This window comes from Triticum aestivum, chromosome 3A (genome assembly GCF_018294505.1).
Source record: "Triticum aestivum cultivar Chinese Spring chromosome 3A, IWGSC CS RefSeq v2.1, whole genome shotgun sequence".
In the NCBI taxonomy this organism is placed as follows: domain Eukaryota; kingdom Viridiplantae; phylum Streptophyta; class Magnoliopsida; order Poales; family Poaceae; genus Triticum; species Triticum aestivum.
Genome location: NC_057800.1, coordinates 116738357 through 116745305, shown reverse-complemented (window position 1 = coordinate 116745305; position 6949 = coordinate 116738357).

The following is a 6949-nucleotide window of genomic DNA, read 5'->3' as shown; positions in this document are numbered from 1 at the left end:
CACAAGTTGATCGTCAAGATCGTTCTCTTAGCTTGTGCGGTGCCCCCCTCCACCATAGTCCTCGATAATATTGTAGTGGTGCTTAGGAGAAGCCCTGTGACGGTAGAACATCAAGATCGTCACCACGCTGTCGTGCTGATGGAACTCTTCCCCGACATTCTGCTGGATCGGAGTCCGGGGATCGTCATCGAGCTGAACATGTGCTAGAACTCGGAGGTGCCATAGTTTCGGTGCTTGATCGGTCGGGCCATGAAGACGTACAACTACATCAACCGCGTTGTCATAACGCTTCCGCTGTCGGTCTACGAGGGTACGTAGATTACACTCTCCCCTCTCGTTTCTATGCATCACCATGATCTTGCGTGTGCGTAGGAAATTTTTTGAAATTACTACGTTCCCCAACATCGGCATCAGTAACATCATCCTTCCCCTTGTCACCTTCACTCCTTTCCCCTGTATTCACGGGGCTCTGGTTTTTGGTGTTGAACCGTCAACTTTGGTTGGGGTTGTAAGGGCCTCTCCCCCTTCCTCTACCTCATGCTCCGCCCATGGTAGCACGGCCTCTCTAGGGTCCAGCTAACCCTTGGCCAATATGGCCAGCTCTGAAGGCATTAGCTAGCACAAACTCCCCCCATTCAAAGGTTGATTCATCATGCTCTCCATCACCAGATTCTTCGTACCAGTGCCCAAACTCCCCACAATTGAAGCAGAAGGTGGGAAGCTTTTCATACTTCACTTGATATCTAACTCTCTCATTTCCCTTCTTCCCTGTCACAAACCATTTTATTTTGGCATTGACATCAATACTAACCTTCACCCGAACGAATTGTCCGAAGAAGCCCGCCGGAAGCCTTAACTGGACCTCCTCAACTTCTCCTATGCACGAGGCCATCCCTCGAACTGCTGGTTCTATTAGGAAGTTGTTTGGGAGACGATGAATCTGTGCTCACACTGTCAATCTATCCAGTGGGATGGATTCGGGTTTCTTAAAACCATCACAGTCCTTCATTATCACTGCTTGTCCCCTGAAAAGCCATGGACCTTCAAACATTGCCTTATTCCAATCTGCTAAGCATCCAAACTGCATTGTGAAAAGGTTGTCATTGACCCTCCTCTAGGCTACCAGTCTTGCTGGATTCCACGCCGCACGCATATCACCATACAGCGCTCTTGGACTGAAGGTCTTGGGGGTATGAACCCTAGCAATGGCCAGCCACTTGGCCAGCGTCATCAGATCCTGGAGCTCCTCCTCCCACACAAAGTCGTCATCTTCTTCTTCTTGCAGATTCAGTCATGCCAAGAGGTCATCCGATAGTGCGTCATTGGTTTGTGTGGTTTCCGAGACCGAGCCACCTCCGCTAGAGGCATGCCCTTCCATATGTCCGTTCTCTTCTTTCCCTTGACCAAACTTGTGTCTCTTGTGATGCTTGCACGGTGAAACATACACTTGTGGCATCGGGGGCACAGCCGGCAATGTCGTTGCCACCACCATCGCCAGTGGGTTCTCCCCATGGTCGCCTACGTTGGCGTTCGCTGTTGAGCTAGAGCTCAACACGTTTTCAACAGAAGGGCGTTTATTTGAAGCATGCATACCACCACTCGCCGCCACCCAAGCATTCCTCTCTTTGTCTGCATCAGTAACATCATCCTTCCCCTTGTCAGTTGTCCTTCTTTCCCCTGTATTCACTTGGTTCTGGTTCTGGGCGTTGAACCGCCAACTTCGGTTGAGGTTGTAAGGGCCTCTCCCCTTCCTCTACCTCCTGCTCCGCCCATGGTAGCACGGCCTCTCTGGGGTCCAGCTACCCCTCGTCCAATATGGCTATCTCTTAAGGCATCTTCTAGCACAAACCCCCCCCCCATTCAAAGGTTACCGTTCTTGTTGGTTCTATTATGAAGTTGTTTGAGAGACGATGAATCTGTGCACACACTGTCAATCTATCCAATGGGATGGATTCGAGTTTCTTAAAGCCATCACATTCCTTCATTGTCACTGCTTGTCCCCTGAAAAGCCATGGACCTTCAAACATTGCCTTATTCCAATCCGCTAAGCATCCAAACTGCGCTGTGAAAAGGTTGTCATTGATCCTCCTCCAGGCTACCGGTCTTGCTGGGTTCCACGCTGCACACATATCACCATACAGCACGCTCGAACTGAAGGTCTGGGGGGTATGAACCCTAACAATGGCCAGCCACTTGGCCGGCATCATCACATCTGGGAGCTCCTCCTCCCACACAAAGTCATCATCTTCTTCATCCTGCAGATTTAGTCGTGCTAAGAGGTCATCCGTGCTTTCTTTAGACCCCCTCCTCTGCGCTCCAAACTAATCATCCGCCATAGCCCTCAGATCGGATTGCACAACAGCAAACCCTAGCGCTTCCCACCTCCTGACCCCCCCGATTTATCTCACAGCCAAGGCCGAGTAGGATCACAAAGGACCCCCTCCCCCTTGATCAGCCCGAGTTGGAGAGAAGAAACAGCGGTGATCCAACGTGGTTACGAGGTAAATTCCGGCAGCATCGCCGGAAGCGAGAGAAACCCTAGCTTTCCGCTACGGGAGAGAAACCTGAACTAACTCTCTCGAATTAAGTGAGCCTCCGGTATATGCACTTGGACTTGTTTCGAGGCTCTGTCGTCACAACGGGTCGTGCCTGCCACCTGGTGTGTGGTCTACAGTTCTGGATTTGGTAAAGTTCTATATAGTTTCTCGCTTTAAGCGAGCACACAGGGAAGTCTGGAAAACCATATTTGACGCTCTCTGCGTCTAAGGGTTGACCGACGCACAGGAGCTGGATCAATTGTGCTGGCCTTATCTCCCACTGTACGCATAGCAAGCATGTTCCAGTCTTGGGAACCTTGCAGATGGTTCACAGCCGATTTTCCCGGTTTGGGGGTATCTTCTAGAAGGTTCCTAACTGTTTATGTTTTCTTTTCTTCTTTTTATGTTTCTTTTTATCATTTTTCGTGTTTGTTATTTCCTTTTCTTCCATTTTTGTTTCTAACTTTACAAATTTAACACATTGTTCAAAATATGCAAAATCGTTTACATTTCCAAGAAAAAATTGGCATTTAAACAAAATTGAATTTTCAAAAATTGTTCGAAGTTTGAAACATTGCTGGAGTTTTACAAAAATGTTTAAAGTCTGAGAAAAATGTTCCCATTTCAATTTTTTGTTCGCCTACACAAAAAAGGTGCACCTTTCCAAAAAAATCAGCATTTTCAAAGTTTCTCGGTTTCATTTTTTCACTGAATTACAAAAGTTCTTCCTGTTTTCAAATTTTGTTCATCAATTCAAAAAATGTTCACTTTTTGATATATGTTCCTAGGTTTAGAAAATAGTTTCAGATTCAACTTTTTGTTCACCTATATAGAAAATATTTTCATTTTCAAAACTGTTCACGATTTTCTAATTGTTCTAAGTTTATAAAATTTGTTCTGAACTTAAGATTTGTCCCCGTTTTCAAATTTTGCTCGCCAATTCACATAATGTTCACGTTTTCAAAACATGTTCTGGAATTTTGAAGAAAAGAATCATGTTTCCAATAATGTTTTAGAAATTTTAAAAATGTTCTATAAATTTTAAAAAGATTGATGTTTAAATAAATTGTTTAGAATTTCCAAAGATGTTCCAATTTTTTTACTTTTCTTTACAAATTCGAAAAATGTTCAGGCATTTGAAAAAAAAATCATAGTTTTCTTGAAATTATCCGTAAATTCAATAAAGTGTTCGAAATTTTAAACAATTTTAGCAATTTTTAAGTAATGTTTGGTTTACGTAGCTAAATTAACTTATTTTATAGTGTGCTCTACTCATTATGTTACCAGTAATCAATAGGTGCACTCGTATGTCTGCAGTGTGAATCCCAGTTAGTGCGGCAAACATTTCTGGCATTTCCTATTTGGCGCCACAGGCGCCAGTTAACGTGCATTTTGTTAACTGGCGCCTGTGGCGTCCCTAACCCATCTAGGCGCTGGTTGACGATTTTTTTTCAAAAACCCTGTGAACGTTTTTGAGATTGATGAACTTTTTTGAAAATTCATGAACTTTGTACGAAATTTAATTAACATTTGTCATCAAAATGGATGATTTTTTTTTATTTATGAACTTTTTTCCAGTTCCACGAACTTTTTCTAAAAATACATGAACTTTTTTTCAATTTCTATAAAAAAAATCAAATTTGATGAACTTTTGCTAAATTGAATGAACTTTTTTTCAAATTGATGAACTTTTTCAAAATTTATGAACCTTTTTTAAAGATGTGAACGTATTTTTTCAAATGGATGAACTTTTTTTTTTAAATCTGTAAACCTTTCTTCATTCCATATTTTTATTTTCGTAAAAAAAATTAAATTTTTTTGGGGCAGCATGTTAGTGGGCCGGCCCATGCTAGGAGTGCTGCAGGCACCGGATCGTTAACGGGCGCCTGCGGCGTTGTATAGGAGCTCCCGAGCATTTTTCAGAGAGCTCCTATTGGACGCATTCTGCGTCAAACAACTGTACGACGCACGCACCGAAATCCCGACTGGGCCGGCCCAATAGTGGGCGCGTTTTGCTTGTACAGTAGCGCTGCGATGATAATGATAAAAAAATAAAGTAAACGACCTTCTGCCAGGATTCGAATTCAGAACCTCCAAGTTGCGTTCCAGATGAGCAAACCACTAGACCTATCACGTGTTGGTTGTTAAATAATGAAGCGTGCTAATATAAGAACTAATACCAATGAAGAATCTGGAGAGTTTTTTCAATTTTTTCAAACTTTCCTTCGAAATTGTGATTTTTTAACAAACGAGCAATGTTTCAAAATACGATAACTTTTTTAACAACTCGGACATATTTTCAAATTTCAAAAAATAAAAACAAAAGGCGTGAACATTTTTCGACATATTTGTTTAAAAAATTCCTGAACATTTTCTGAAAACCCGAACATTTATAGAATCTTGAGAACAAAAATTTGATAATGGGAACAGTTTTTCAAAAAGCACAAACTTTTTTGAACGTACGATTACGCAAACAAATTTTTGAACCGGAATTAGTTACTGTAGTGAACAACTTTTGGAACGTACAATTACACAAACAAATTTTCTGAAAACGAACAAAATTTGAGTTTCCCAAAATTTTTGGAATTTGTGACATTTCTTTAAACCACAAACATGTTTTTACTCTGGAGAACAAATTTTGAAACGGAGAACAAATTTGGAAGCGTGAACAGTTTTTTAAAGCACAACCATTTTTGAGAACAATTTTGAAAAATCGCGAACAAATTTGGAAGCGTGAACAATTTTTTAAAGGATGAACATTTTTTGAATCTTGAGAACAAATTTTGAAAAACCCTGAACAAATTTGGAAGCGCGAATATTTTCTGAAAACGTGAACATCTTATGAAATCTGGTACATTTTCTGCATTTCGAAAGTTTTGAACTTTTTTGTGTAACGAGGACAATTTTTGAATTTTGAGAACATTTTTCGAAAACTGAAATTTTTATAAAAATACGAAGAAAATTTGAATATATTTGAGTTTATTTTGAAGAAAAGAGAAAAAAAGGAAAAGAAATAGAAAGAAAACAAAAAAATCAGGAGCAGTTTTCAAAATTGTGAACAAAAATTTGAAAATGTGAACACTATTTCAGGAATATGAACAAATTTTGACAAAAAGAACATTTTTGAAAATTCTAAACCATATTCGAAGTTTTTGAAAACCATATTAAAAAAGAAAAAACAAAGAAAATGGGAAAAAAGAAATAACAGAATAAGACTGAAGAAAACCAGAAAGAACCAGTAGAAGGTTTTAAGTTTTGTCATCGCTTTTACTTTCTTTAAGTTTAGCTTTGTTATTTTTTCACATCCACGAGTCAGTCGCGATGGCTACCGCCGCTTGTACCTCTACAGGAGGTCGTTAGTTCGATCCCTGTCGCGAGCAATTTTTGTTGCGGTTTTTTAATCTCGCCAAGGAAACCAGTTAAATGGGCCGGCCCAGGGTGAGCTATGCCATGTGCGAAGCGGCGACTACTTGCCGCAGTAAGCGGCGAATAGGAAATTCCCATTTTTCACCCCACAGCTCGCTTCACTTCATCTAGAATGGGCCGGCCCAGTCGGGCACGCACACCCGGGAAGCCTCGCGTCTGGCGGAGCCAAAATGGGCCGGCCCAGCCGAGCAGAAGGCCATGGCCTTATATTTATTTATTTCTGTTTTGTGCTCTCGTCTTTTGCTTTATTTTTGTACTTTTATTTATATTTTAAAATATTATACATACAAAAAACACACTTCAAAAAAACTTTGAAAAATTGATGAACAAGTTTTAGAAAATATTGAATAAGTATTAAAAAATGTTGCACAAGTATTTGAAATATTTGAATAAGTAATAAAATGTTGAACAATTATTTGAAAAATGTTGAATAATAAATTGATTGAGTATTTAAAAAATGTTGTACAATTATTTGAAAATGTTGAATAAGTATTTGAAAATGTTGAACAAATATTAAAAAAATGAACAAGTATTTGAAAAATATTGAACATGTATTTAAAAAATATTGAACAAGTATTTAAAAAGTGTTGAATAAGTGTTTGGACAATGTGTATATGAAAAATGTTGATCACTTATTAACAAAATGCTTTAGACATATACAAAAATATAGAGTGAAAATGAGAAAAAACATAAGAAGAAAATAAAAAATGAAGAAGAAATGTTAGACATGTATTTGAAAAACATTGTTGACATATACAAAAAATGTGGAATAATAAACAAAAGAGGAAAGAAAACCGAAAATGAAAACAAAATAAGCAAAATAAGAAATAAATAAAAATGAAAGAAATAAAATGCAAAAAAGAATGTAAAACAGAGAAGAGAGAAGAAAAAAGTATCAGAATGAAAGAAAGTAAAAGGAGAATAAAGAAAACCAAAGAAAAAGGGAGAAGAAAAAAGAAAAGAAATAAAGTAAAGGAAAAAAATCT